The sequence below is a fragment of the Mustela erminea genome, chromosome 5 (assembly GCF_009829155.1).
Source record: "Mustela erminea isolate mMusErm1 chromosome 5, mMusErm1.Pri, whole genome shotgun sequence".
Taxonomy (NCBI): domain Eukaryota; kingdom Metazoa; phylum Chordata; class Mammalia; order Carnivora; family Mustelidae; genus Mustela; species Mustela erminea.
Genome location: NC_045618.1, coordinates 143,024,178 through 143,037,114, shown reverse-complemented (window position 1 = coordinate 143,037,114; position 12,937 = coordinate 143,024,178). Strand labels below are relative to the sequence as shown.

Here is a 12,937-nt window from a genome sequence, read left to right as displayed (position 1 = left end):
CTGGCTAAGTACCTTGAATAATATTTACATCTGTCCTTATGTCATTACCCAGAAGAATAGCAAACTGATTCTTTAATATCTGTTTGCTTACACAGAACTGCATACAAAGACTGCATTAACCATGAGTGCGGCTGCATAAAACATCACCATCCCTGCTCCGTGGTCTCCCTCTCCATCAGTTTATTCAATCAACTACTTATGTAAATGCATTTCCCTTTCCTTAATAAAATCATCAACTAGCAATGCGCCTCGCCACAAAACACGGACTCTTATGCGCTGCTGACCACATGCACTTACTAAAGTGATAAAAAACCTTGACTATTCATTTATTGAGACTAAATATCTCAAAATGGTTTTAGTAACTACCCACGTTTCATTATATGCCTTAAAACTAGTGCATGCATCTCTCTCTTATTCTTTATTCATTGATATATTTCTTTATTCATGGGCTAATTGTATTATAATAATGCAATTCATACCCCAAACCACAAAAGCCCACGAATAAGATGCTGTAGGCTCATTTCCCACAAAGAGAATAATGAGGTGCTTCTTCGTGATGGACCTCAGTTGCAGACGGGTTTAATCAAAATTCTTGTTTCAGAAACCCCATGACATTCATCATTGGTCCATGCTAGGAAATTTTTTTGTTTATTGATTGGTTTTCTGATTCACGAATAATAATACAATCACAAAATTCCAAAAACAAGATCCTCGAATTTTGGGCTTTTCCCCCGTAGAGCGAATTCATCTTTTTGTAATGGTGCTCAAAGCTACACATGCAGATGAGTCAAATTCCCTGCTTTTCTAGCAAACCCACATTTAGCACTGCTTCCTATGTGGCCCTCTCTTATTTAATTTGTCCATTTGTCAAAGATGGTTCAACGAAAAATAACGAAACCACCATCTTCACTCACCTCTGGGCTGCCCCCGAAGAGCTGTCGGCTAGCTCTACCCATATGGGAATGCTTAAACCAGCCATGGCAAAAAATAAAGACTATTAAACTGCTCTGGAAATAAATTATAGACCTTCTACCTTCTTTTAAAATTACCTTCATCGTACTAGTTTAGATTAAGTGTCATTTTTGGTTTATAACACATTCCCATCACCAGCCCACACTTGGAGAGTTTTATTTATTTAGTGTGTGCAGTACACAATTATTTACTTTGAAATTCTTCAGGTAACACCCATGAACAAACAGAGAATGCAAACTACAGGACTCACTTCTCTCAGGCTTCACCTCCTGGTCGACTGTAATGACTCCGGCGAATGACTGAGTCAGCCATGCTGTTGTTCACTCTGGATAGGAAAAAGCAGATACGGCTACATTTAGCGTTTTTTAATGGCTGTCAATCAGACAGAGCTAGATACCAGTAAGAACTTTGGCTCAAACGTGCAATTCTTTATTAATCAAGTACGGAATTCTTAGTGATCAAAAATATAAGAAATACTATCAAGTCTACCACCTAAGCCCAAGATTAAATCTGTAATGGTTACATTTATCCACCTGCGTCAACACGTATTACAGAGATGGTTATGGGGGCGCCTGGGGGGGCTCAGGCATTAAGCATCTGCCTTCGGCTCAGGTCATGATCCCAGGGTCCTGGGATCCAGCCCAGAGTCCATCTCCCTGCTCAGTGGGGAGTCTGCTTCTCCCTCTCCCACTCCCCCTGCTTGTGTTCCCTCTCTCGCTGTCTGTCTCTCTCTCTGTTAAATACATAATAAAATCTTAAGAAAAAAAAAAAAGGTGGTTATCTAACAGATTATTGAATGATGCAAACACCTTCCTTTCTCTAGTTTAACCGCGCCCCCACCCCCCACCCCCGCCGCAAGCTGCAGAAGTGCCAAACCCTGGCCCTGAGCTACAGACACTAATATGTTTCCATCTAAAAGGGGATTACAGAGTAAGCCTTTCCATTTTCCTTCAAGACTGTATTGATATTAATAGTGTTCACTGCACTCTGCTAATTGTCCCATGAGGAGGCTTTCAGTGTTTCATGGACTCATTTCTTTATTCATTCATGCATTGATTCACTTGAAATAATACAATCCATATCCATGAACCACAAAAGCCTGGGGCAAGTTTATTGAATTTTCCTAACTTCTCCTATGAGCGAATTTCTACAGAGAATATTGACGGGTTCGCTCTCCGGAACGGACCTCAGAGCTCCGGAAGGCTTCTTCAAAGGTGTGGGTTGGAAAACCTCCACCAGTACTCATCACTGAGGGGGCCCAGGCCGTTCCCTCTTCACTCACTTACACTTTCTTGAATGGGCTCATTCATTCACAGATTCATGGACAACAGTTAAACAATCAATAAGCTTTAATGACACAAAACTGAGAACAAAAGCCTGAAAGACAACCAAGATCTCTTCATTGCCCGCGTTTGTGGAGAGCAAACAGTCACTCACTTGTCGCAAGGAACCTCTGGTTTTCACAGAGGGATTGCTCAGCACACTGCCTTCAGTCTCGGGCCCTAACTTAGGACCAGGGCACTCCTGCTCCTTGTCACCTGACTTGCCCACACATGAAAGCTGGTGTCATCAACAACCAGAGACCTATCATCTCAACCCACAAGGGACAAAAGTGACATCTGCCATCTTCGGAGGCATTCTAGCTGCAAGGGTTAATAATTGAGGTCGTTACCCGTGAAGGAATGCATTAAGCAAATGGGGCAAGAATATTAAATGAGAAGATACAGTGCTTTGAGAATATGTGAAAAGCCCTCCATCACTTTACTAATGGTCCACAGTTCAGATGAGTCAAAGTAAATATAAATTTTAATTCGTGACACTTTCCAGTCCCAGGGTTGGGACTGGCATTCCTTAATTTCATATAGCATTTAACTAGTTATTCTATTGAACTAATTCCATGGACTCCCATAAATAACCCTACCTAAGCCTTGAACACGAGCATTGATATTTACATGTATAAGTTTTTACGCTTCTTAGTCCCAGAATTATCAGCCAGGTCTTCCGGATTAGAGAATGATAAAATCGGCTTTGTGTTCATTCTACAAACAAAGGAAGAAGGGGGGACGGAAAGTCAACTTGTAAACACAATGAAAACAGAGGTCTCTTTTTTAAACTGAAATTTGTGAAGGGGAACAGTGAACCAGCAACTCTATTTCCTACCACATTCTCATCATCTTCCCAAAGATGGTACTCTCTCACTTAAATTTCTACTGAATAATAGGAATACTATTGAATTCCTTGCTCAACACAAACTAAAATAAAAATTACCAATTAGAGACATCTTTATTTGCTACCTACGAAGGGGGGGCATGATCACCTGTGTAGACTTTAACATACTTAATTTGTTTCTTGGTTCTATCCTCCGCTACATGTATTTATGGATTTATGGATTCACTCATTTACTGGCTGATTTTACTATTCGGTGAATCATAATACCAGCTTTCTAAAGAAGACTCGGAATGGTTAAACACCAACCCAGAACCAAATTACAACAATTTGGAAAGGACTCAATATACCTTTCAAAAAACAGAAAAGCCTCAAGTTTTTCCTAGACTATCTGTCATTGGAAAAATAAAAGAAATCAAAATCCTGATACTTAAACATGTGGTGCTAATTGGTCCATGGTTTGCTGACTTTTTAAAAATAGATTGATATATAAAATTATACTTTCTTTCCCTTACACAAAGACACTAATATCTGTAATCTTATCTACTGGGCAAAAACACTGTACAAAATTTACGTCTGGCCATAGTCCTCACCGTCAATAACAGACTTGCTTCTTTTTTATTGTTTTTTTTTTAAGATTTTATTTATTTATTTGACAGACAGAGATCACAAGTAGGCAGAGAGGCAGGCAGAGAAAGAGGAGGAAGCAGGCTCCCCGCTGAGCAGAGAGCCCGATGTGGGGCTCGATCCCAGGACCCTGAGATCATGACCTGAGCCGAAGGCAGCGGCTTAACCCACTGAGCCACCCAAGCGCCCCTTCTTTTTTATTATTTTAATAAAAGTAAGTTTTTAAAAGACTGGATTAACAATGACTGTTCTCCTATAAATCATCCTAATCATTAGTCTCTGCTTGGCTCTCAGCTATGTGGTCATTTAACCAACTAGTATACAGTAAATGTGCTGCCATTTCCTTAATAAAAGAATCAGTCAGCAACCCAGCACCAACAAACACTCCTGAGTATTATGGACAAATACCCATATAACCCTTTCACTTACTATTAATTTATAAGAAATCAGAGTTTCAGCCAAATTTTAATACTACTACTCCATGTTACATTACATTCCTTAATAACGAGTGCAAATCTTGTCCTATTTTTTTTCATTGACACACTTTTTTTAAATTTGTGAGTTAATTTTATAATAAAATACGGTGCATCACTAAGAACCAGACAGCCCAAGCACAAGGTACCATGTGCTCCTTTCCCACCGAGGAAATAACTACGTGTCTCTTTGTAACGGACCTCAGAGTTGCATATGGGTTTAATCAAAACTCCTGTTTCAGATACCCCATGGTACTCATCATTGGTCCAGGCACGCTTTTCTTCCTTTATCTCTTTATTTCTCCAGGAATTGAACAATACAATCATAAATTTCCAGGACAAGATCTTCCCACCAGTGGCCCTTTTCCCACAAAGGAAGCCGACTCAATCTCCTTTTACAATGGACCTCAGAGAACACATGTGATCAATTATTATCCATGCCTCGTAGCAAATCCACATTCACCACTGGTCCTTCTGTGGTTTTATTTAATTTGCCCATGTTTTAAAGATGTTTCAATGAAAAGTGATGAGACCACCACCTCTAACCCATCTCAAAACAAAGTCTTCCATTGGCTTATAGGCTGCCACATATGGAAATGTTCGAGTCCTCTGTGGAGGTCGATAAAATGAAATATCAAGTAGTTCTGAGAATGAATGAAACGACTATCTCGAGTTTGCCAACTTTAAACACCTCAAGTGTGCCAACTTAGATTAAAAGTAATATTGATGACATATTCCCATCACTGGTCCATATTTGGAGATTTTTATTTCTTTTATGGACACTGATTCCTCAAACATACACTCACGAACAAAGCCTCCCAAGCGGGGACGGGAATTCTGAGTCTTACTTACATTTCTGTCTACAGTCTTTACACACAGAGCTAACTGCCAAGATGTTGTTTCTTAGAAAATGTGTAAGTCTGCTGTCTTACGGTTATTCTGTGGAGGAAAAAGTAGAATTAACCTACGTTCTTAATGTACGGTAAGTATGTGGAATTAGGTAGTAATAAATTTTGGTAGTTCTCTAATTACTCTAGTACACTGCTTTCACATTTAAATAACGTACTAGCCACTGCTGAATCTACCACACAAGGATAAAAACAGTACCTATCAAAAATATCCTTACATATGAATAGTTTAAACAAAACAAAAAATAATTTTAACAGATGTTTCTTTTGCAGAATTGGGTACATTTAAATCCTTATTTTATGGGGCGCCTGGATGGCTCAGTCATTAAGCATCTGCCTTCGGCTCAGGTCATGATCTCAGGGTCCTGGGATCAAAACCCACATCAGGCTCCCCGCTTTGTGCGAAACCTGCTTCTCGCTCTCACAACCCACTCCGTGTGCTTGTGTTCCTGCTCTCGCTATCTTTGTCAAATAAATAAATAAAATCTTTTTAAAAATAAATAAATAAAATAAAATAAATCCTTATTTTACAGTCTCTGTGATAACTCATGCCATGACAAATCAGAAACCACAGTGAGATGCCACCTCACACCAGCCAGAATGGCTAAAATTAACAAGTCAGGAAACGACAGATGCTGGCGAGGATGCCGGGAAAGGGGAGCCCTCCTACGCTGCTGGTGGGAACGCAAGCTGGTGCAACCACTCTGGAAAATAGCATGGAGGATCCTCAAAAAGTTGAAAACAGAGCTACCCTACGACCCAGCAATTGTACTAGGTGTTTGCCCAAAGGATACAAATATAATGATTCAAAGGGCACCTGTACCCCAATGTTTACAGCAGCAATGTCCACAATAGCCAAACTATGGAAAGAACCCAAATGTCCATCCACAGATGAATGAATAAAGAAGAGGTGGTATAGATATACAATGGAATACTATGCAGCCATCAAAAAGAATGAAATCTTGCCATTTGCAACATGGGTTGAACTAGAGGGTATTACGCTAAGCAAAACAAGTCAGTCAGAGAAAGACAAACACCACATGATTTCACTCATATGTGGCATTTAAGAAACAAACAGATGAACATAGGGGGAGGGAAGGAAAACTAAAATAAGATGAAAACAGAGAGGGAGACACACCATAACAGACTCTTAACTCTAGAAAGCAAACTGAGGGCTGCCGGAGGGGAGGTGAGTGGCGGGACGGGGTAACTGGGTGACGGGCATTAAGGAGGGCACGTGGTGGAGTGAGCCCTGGGCGTTAGAGCTGACTGATGAATCACTGACTTCTACCTCTGATATGACTAATACATGTTAACTAATCTGCATTTAAATGAAGAATTTTTTTAAAAAGACTAAAACTAAGACAAAAAAATCTGCTACCAGAGGACATTTACCGATGTCTGGAAATATTTCTGACTGTCACAGCTGGCGAGGGCAGGGAAGGGGCTGTCCATATTGGCATCGAGTAGAGGCCGGGAAGTTACTAAACATTCTACAATGTACAGACGGCCTTCCAGGCAATGAATTATCCAGCCCAAGATGTCAGTAATGAGGGGTTGAGAAAATCCTGCTGTACCCTCTTCAAAATAATTGGTTGAGGCATAAATGTATTTATACATTCACTCGCAGTATCACCAATATCTACAAACACACAAAGTGGATTAGAAATTGAAATAGAATTAACAGCTGTTCATATACTCATTACCCCCAGCTATAACCAACCAGAGCATGTTTTCTTGTTTTCAACAAGCAACCAGCACCTTGAAGACCACACAGAACAATGCACGCGGATTTCCCGGTACTCATCTGCATATGTTCCTGTCCCAAACAGAGATCAGATTTAATCAATACATTATGGATATTATGGATATGTTCTGGATACTTCAGAAAATATTAATTTAAAAAAACACATTACACGTTCTCGTAATTGGGGGACATATGGCTCTCTGCTTTATTTCTGTGTTTATTTATTCATTTATTAATTCACTTAGAGTGCGACAACCCAGACCTATGAACCTTCACAACTTAAGAACAAAAGGCTGAATATTACTAACCTCTGCTGTAAGCTGATTAACCATATAGGCATTAACTAGGTTTCTGACCTCAGAGTTATAGGGTTTAATCAAAATCATTGATTCAGACACCCCAGGATACTCATCATTGGTCCAAACTTGCTCCCTGACAGTTGAAGGATAAATGGCCTAGATCTTTATCACTGAACGAATGTTTAAATTAACCATGATACAAACTATAACATTAAAAGCCCTAAAAATGAATAAAAATCCTCCATGATTTTTAACAAACGCTAATTGTTCTGAGTTGGATTAACTGTACACATTGTTTAGTTTCCATTATTGGTCCCTCTGTGGCACCTTTTCATTTTACTTAGGTGTTAAGCATTTATTCCTTTGACATAATGCCATACTGAACCACCCAAATTGAGGACATGAATTCTGACTATAATCTACTACAGTCTCTAGGCTCCTTACCCACAAAGGTAAAAACTAAAATCTTTAGTACCATTGAATAATTAAATCAGCTATAGTGTTTTTGTTGCATGAATTAAAGTACACTTCTTATAAAGAACAGAACAGCAGAGACTGAACTCTTTTAATGGACTCAAGTCAAGAAGTACGAGATGAATAAACCTTAGTTGCTACCATATTCTCATTACGGACTCAAGAAGGACTCCATTTTTTATTGACTTATTTACCATTTACTTTTTCACTTATGCAGAGAACAGTATGAAATCTACCACCCACGAGTCGCGAAATAACTAAACGTAACTTGTCCTTCTATCCATCTGGATACTCCCTAACTACGTGGTTCCCAGCCTCATTCATCTTTTTCAAGGGGCCATACTCGTGCTTCGCTCAGAGCGCACCATGAAGCATTGGTCTCAAGTTCACTCTAATGTATACCCTATCTATTGATCCACTCATGTTTCTCTCTTATTTAACTAGTTGAAGAGTAATTTGATTATTTATTCATTTTTTGAAGAAAAAGAGTAAAACCCGCCAGTACTCCAAAACCGAAATCCCAGTTCCTGCAATGGCTGAGAGCCACTCTGTCCAAAGTGGGATTAAGTCTAGATTTCTTCCTCTTCTTCTAAAATGGTTTAATCATTATATTGGTTTCAAGACCCAGGCTCCTCTGCCTTTTTGCTTTTTTTTTTTTAAAGATTTTATGTATTTATTTGACAGAGAGAGCTCACAAGTAGGCAGAGCAGCAGGCTGGGGGCGGGGGGGGGGGCCAGGTTCCCCACTGAGCAGCCAGACGTGGGGCTCGATCCCAGGACCTGAGACCATGACCAGAGCAGAAGGCAGAGGCTCAACCCACTGAGCCACCCAGGCGCCCCTCCTCTGCCTTCTTTTAAATAACTAACCAATATAAGAACTCATTACTCAATAACTTCTAACGGTATAAAGTGAAGGCAAACTGAGCACGGAACAACACTGACGAATACTAGCATCTGTCCGTATGTTCGCTGTCCCCAGTTACAACCTGTTAGACTCTTTTTTGTTTTCTCAGATAATAGCGAACAGCATTCGTTTGGTCACAGTTACGATCCTATTCTCAATATCAATCCATGCTGGGCTTTCTTTCCATGAGGCACTTACCTAAGCAATTGTTTGGAGTGTGAAAGATTTGATTTGTTCCTTTTCTAAACAGAACCAACCACCAGCTACCTACACGAAATCAGAAACAACACGGATTCTCACAGAAGGGGATCCACATTCCTTATGGAAAAAGCCTTGATCGATTCAGATGCTGGAACTCAGAGTTTGGGGGAATAATGCAATAATTCCTGTTACCACTGCAAACTCACATCACGGGCCAGCACTCACTCACAAACCCTTCCTCTTGCCTCACTGTACTTAGGAGACCAATCACAGACATTAAGAACTAGAGCTCAGGGCCAGACCACCGACTCCTCCTAACTTTTGTGTTTAAGTCCGTCTCTCACAGAAGAAATAACTAGATTTTTTTTTTCCTAATGGACCTCAAAATTAGACGTTTTTCCTAATGGACCTCAAAAATTAGGTTTAATTAAAATCTTGGATTCATACATCTCCGAATACTCATCATTAATAGATTTCTTCCTTTATTTATGAATTGCTTATTTCATTATCCATTGATTCACTAATAACGGTATAATCCGTTCTCATGAACGCAGAGAGCCCGAGAACGACATCCTTGAATATCACTAAGAACTAAGCTCTATGCCCAACTCCCGTAGCGCTAATAGACAAGGACTTGTTTTGCAATGTATGTGGATGCTCTCTGCAAATTTGAATTAGCCAACATCCTTGCTTCCTATCAATTTCATGGGTCCATGCCTGGCCCTTTTACATTTAAAGATGCTTCAAGAAATAACCATGGGACCTTCACTCTTTCTCCCCAACTGGCACACCAACCATTTTACCCATCTTGTGTGTTCCTTCCTCAAGAAATTCACAGCGTTCATCTTTACCAATGGAGAAGTACTTAAATGTACTACAAGGCAAAAATGAAACACAATGGGGATCAACCCTGGAAACAAAGGAAACACCCCGTTTCTTTTCTACTCAATTTCAGTAGTACTGAATCTGATTAATCATAAATCCCAATTTGGGTCTGTGCTGGTGTTACTTGGCTTTATTTATTAATCTACCCATTCATTACTTTGGAAAATCCAAGCAACACCCCTAAACCAACCTCCCAACCCAAGAATGTAACACTCTGCTACTTACATCAATTTCTTCTTTCCTTACCCACACGGTTTGTGAAAGCCAAGATCTTTAGCATTCGAGAATGATTAAATCATCTGTGGTGTGCTCACTTGGTGAAAATGCAGACTCCCAAAAAGAGAAAAAGCCTACAGTTAGATTTTTTTTTTTTTTAAGCAAAGATCAGTGTTACAATATCAGGTCAATCATGAATGTGGGTCATTTTAGAATGTTATCATTGTCCATGAATCACTCTTATTTATTGACTTACTTAATTTTTCTTTTTCAACAACACAATTAACACCAGCATGAGAATATGAACCATTATCTACCATAAATATCCATCTCCATACTCCCTATTCATCAATTTAACAACTCAGTGGTTGCTTTTAATGGACCTCAGTTGTACAAAACTGGGTAAATGTAAATCTTTATTTTATTGCATATTCCCACCAATGAAGCACAAATTTTTCTGATTGATGTCTACAGATTCATTTATTTATTCATGTATATAATTAGGCATAAAATAAATCAATTATGTACCCATTTTTCTAAAGACTTTCCCCATGCAAATTTCCATGTACACCTGAACCTAGTAATAACACACTATACATTAACCAATCGGAACATAAATTAAAACTTAAAGAAGAAATTTCTATGTGTACTTTACCCAAAGTGGAAGGAGCTGCGAGTTCTATTTTTTTTATCTGGACAACATTTGGGTATAGAAGGAGCAATCATTATCTTTGGTTCATGACACATATTCCTCACTGGCCTTCGCTCAGCCTTCTTTTGAATAATTAACCTGTATAGAAATGCACTCGTTCATTCCCCTATGACAGTATGTCAGTATCAATGAAAACCAAGGCACGGAACGGGAATATTAAATATCCAGTCTACATGCTCATGGCTCAGAGACATAACTGATAATTAAATCTTCTTTTGATTTAAAAAAAATTAAACTACTGAATATGGTTCTATTGACTGTAACTCTGGTCATATGACACATCCTCCGTATGGATTCATGCTTGGCCCTCTCTCAGTAAGACAATATTAAAACAACCGATTACTTATGTAAGCCCTTTTTTTTTTTTTTTTTTGTCCCTCTTAACTAAAACCACCAAACAAAGAATCAAAGCAACAACATTAACTCTCAGGTCTATCTGTCCATACCTGTCCTTATGGAAGAGTTCAGAGCTTTGATTTATCTGTGGAACCCAGTGCTTTAAATATACACTAAACACAATCTTCGTTTTATTACACAACTTCACAGTTGGTCCACGTGTGGCCCTCCTTATCTCTGTTCATTTACACATTTCCTTATCCACTCAGGAGTCCATGTGCCAAAGACTCCACCTTTTCTCTTTTTCACAGTAGTCCGCCGATTTCCGGACAAGGATTAATACAATTTTGTTTGTTTGTTCCATGTTTAATTTTTATTTTTATCTTTTTCAGTTTTTATTTAAATTCCAGTATAATGAACCCATAGTGTGTGACCAGTTTCCAGTGTACAATAGAGTGACTCAGCAGCCGCAGCTCATCACAAGTGCCCTCCGCCGTCCCCATCACCTGGTCCCCCACCCCGCCCCCACCTCCCCTTGGTGACCATCGGTTTGTCCTCTGTAGTTAAGAGTCTATTTCTCAGTTTGCCTCTCTTCTGTTCTTATGCTCCTTTTGTTTCTTAAATTCCAAACAGGGGTGAAATCATAAGGCATTTCTCTCTTCAACTGACATATTTCACTTAGCGTAATACTCTCTAGCGTCAACCACATCACTGCCAATGGCAAGATTTCATTCTTTTGGCGGCTGAGGGACGTTCCCTGGTGCACAGCTACACATGCCGCTTCTCCTTTATGCCTTCATCCATCCGCGGCCTCCTGGGCTGCTTCCGGATCTTGGCTACTGTACCTCATGCTGCCAGAAACGTAAGAGCACCTGTGTCCCTTTAAATTAGTATCTTTGTATTCCTTGGGTGAATATCTAGTAGTGCAATTGCTAGACTGCAACTCAGTTCTAGTTTTTAATTCTGAGGCGCCTCCATCCTGTTCTCCAGAGTGCCTCCGCCGGCTCCCACTCCCACCAGCTGTGCAATCGAGTCCCCTTTCCCCACATCCGATACAATTTTAGATTCAGACTCAACCGCTGCTTCAGGATCCATCCCTGTCCCGAGCTCTGCATTCTTTTTCTTTCAGTCTTTTAACCTTTTCTTTACTGTTTCATTGACTGTTTCAATGACAACGGAGTCAATGCACACAAATTACAAAAGCTCAAAAAGAGTGTCTTGCATATGACAAAGATCTATCAGTTTCTCATAAAGCTAATACATCAGATCTCCTTTGCAGTGGCCTTCAGAGCAGCACACGTGTGCTCCCTGAATCATCTGAAGGGAGGAATGTTAAAATCCACGGTCATGTAAGTATCATGTATGAACATGTATGAAACACCTCCCATCTTTTCTTAAGGAGTCATCAATTGTGCAAAATGGAATGAATCATCATGATCTAGGGTTCTTAATCTATTCCTGCCGTAGGTGATACGCAGCACTCTTCAATGTTACACTTCTATGTGGCTCTTTATTCCTTGGAATACTTCAGTGAACCCCCTTGAGCAAGTTCCCCTGAGGACATAAATTTTGACCATTACTCACCTTGGTATTTCTGCTCCTTAACCCCAGAGCCAGCATCATCATCATTAGATATGATTTAATCAACTATAGTGCCTTAATTCTGAGACAAAAATCAGGCTTTAAAAATCATGGAAAAAAGTGGGGCACCTGGGTGGCTCAGTGGGTTAAAGCCTCTGCCTTCAGCTCAGGTCATGATCCCAGGGTCCTGGGATCGAGCCCCACGTCAGGCTCTCTGCTCTGCAGGGAGCCTGCTTCCTCCCCTCTCTCTCTCTCTCTCTCTCTCTCTGCCTGCCTCTCTGCCTACTTGTGATCTCTATCTGTCAAATAAATAAATAAAATCTTAAAAAAAAATCATGGAAAAAAGCAAAATAATAATAAAGATGAAAAAATCATAAATTTAAGTATGTTTAAAAGATATTAATTATGGAGTTCCAGATTACACATAAAACTTGCCC

General features: G+C 39.7%; 1 long non-coding RNA gene and 3 other non-coding genes across 39 annotated transcripts in view; all 4 read right to left on the bottom strand.

Annotated features, from left to right (window-relative positions):
* Window positions 1–12,937, bottom strand: part of LOC116591906 — an 88,784-nt gene that overhangs the window by 43,772 nt on the left and 32,075 nt on the right. For 23 of the 36 annotated variants that reach the window (XR_004286199.1, XR_004286233.1, XR_004286232.1 and 20 more), the window contains 4 exons: window positions 9,881–10,661; window positions 5,091–5,177; window positions 2,925–3,011; window positions 1,223–1,297 (listed from right to left, as the gene is read on the bottom strand). This is a non-coding gene — a long non-coding RNA (uncharacterized LOC116591906). Of the gene's footprint in view, window positions 1–1,222; window positions 1,298–2,924; window positions 3,012–5,090; window positions 5,178–6,541; window positions 6,789–7,201; window positions 7,741–8,767; window positions 8,837–9,880; window positions 10,662–12,503; window positions 12,651–12,937 lie in introns of those variants that run through there. The other 13 variants (XR_004286228.1, XR_004286212.1, XR_004286208.1 and 10 more) reach the window with 11 other exon arrangements.
* LOC116592237 lies at window positions 557–629 on the bottom strand. Its single transcript, XR_004286402.1, has one exon. It is a non-coding gene; the product is annotated as a small nucleolar RNA SNORD113/SNORD114 family (small nucleolar RNA).
* LOC116592230 lies at window positions 4,434–4,508 on the bottom strand. The gene has a single exon (XR_004286396.1). It is a non-coding gene; the product is annotated as a small nucleolar RNA SNORD113/SNORD114 family (small nucleolar RNA).
* LOC116592229 lies at window positions 7,244–7,315 on the bottom strand. Its single transcript, XR_004286395.1, has one exon. It is a non-coding gene; the product is annotated as a small nucleolar RNA SNORD113/SNORD114 family (small nucleolar RNA).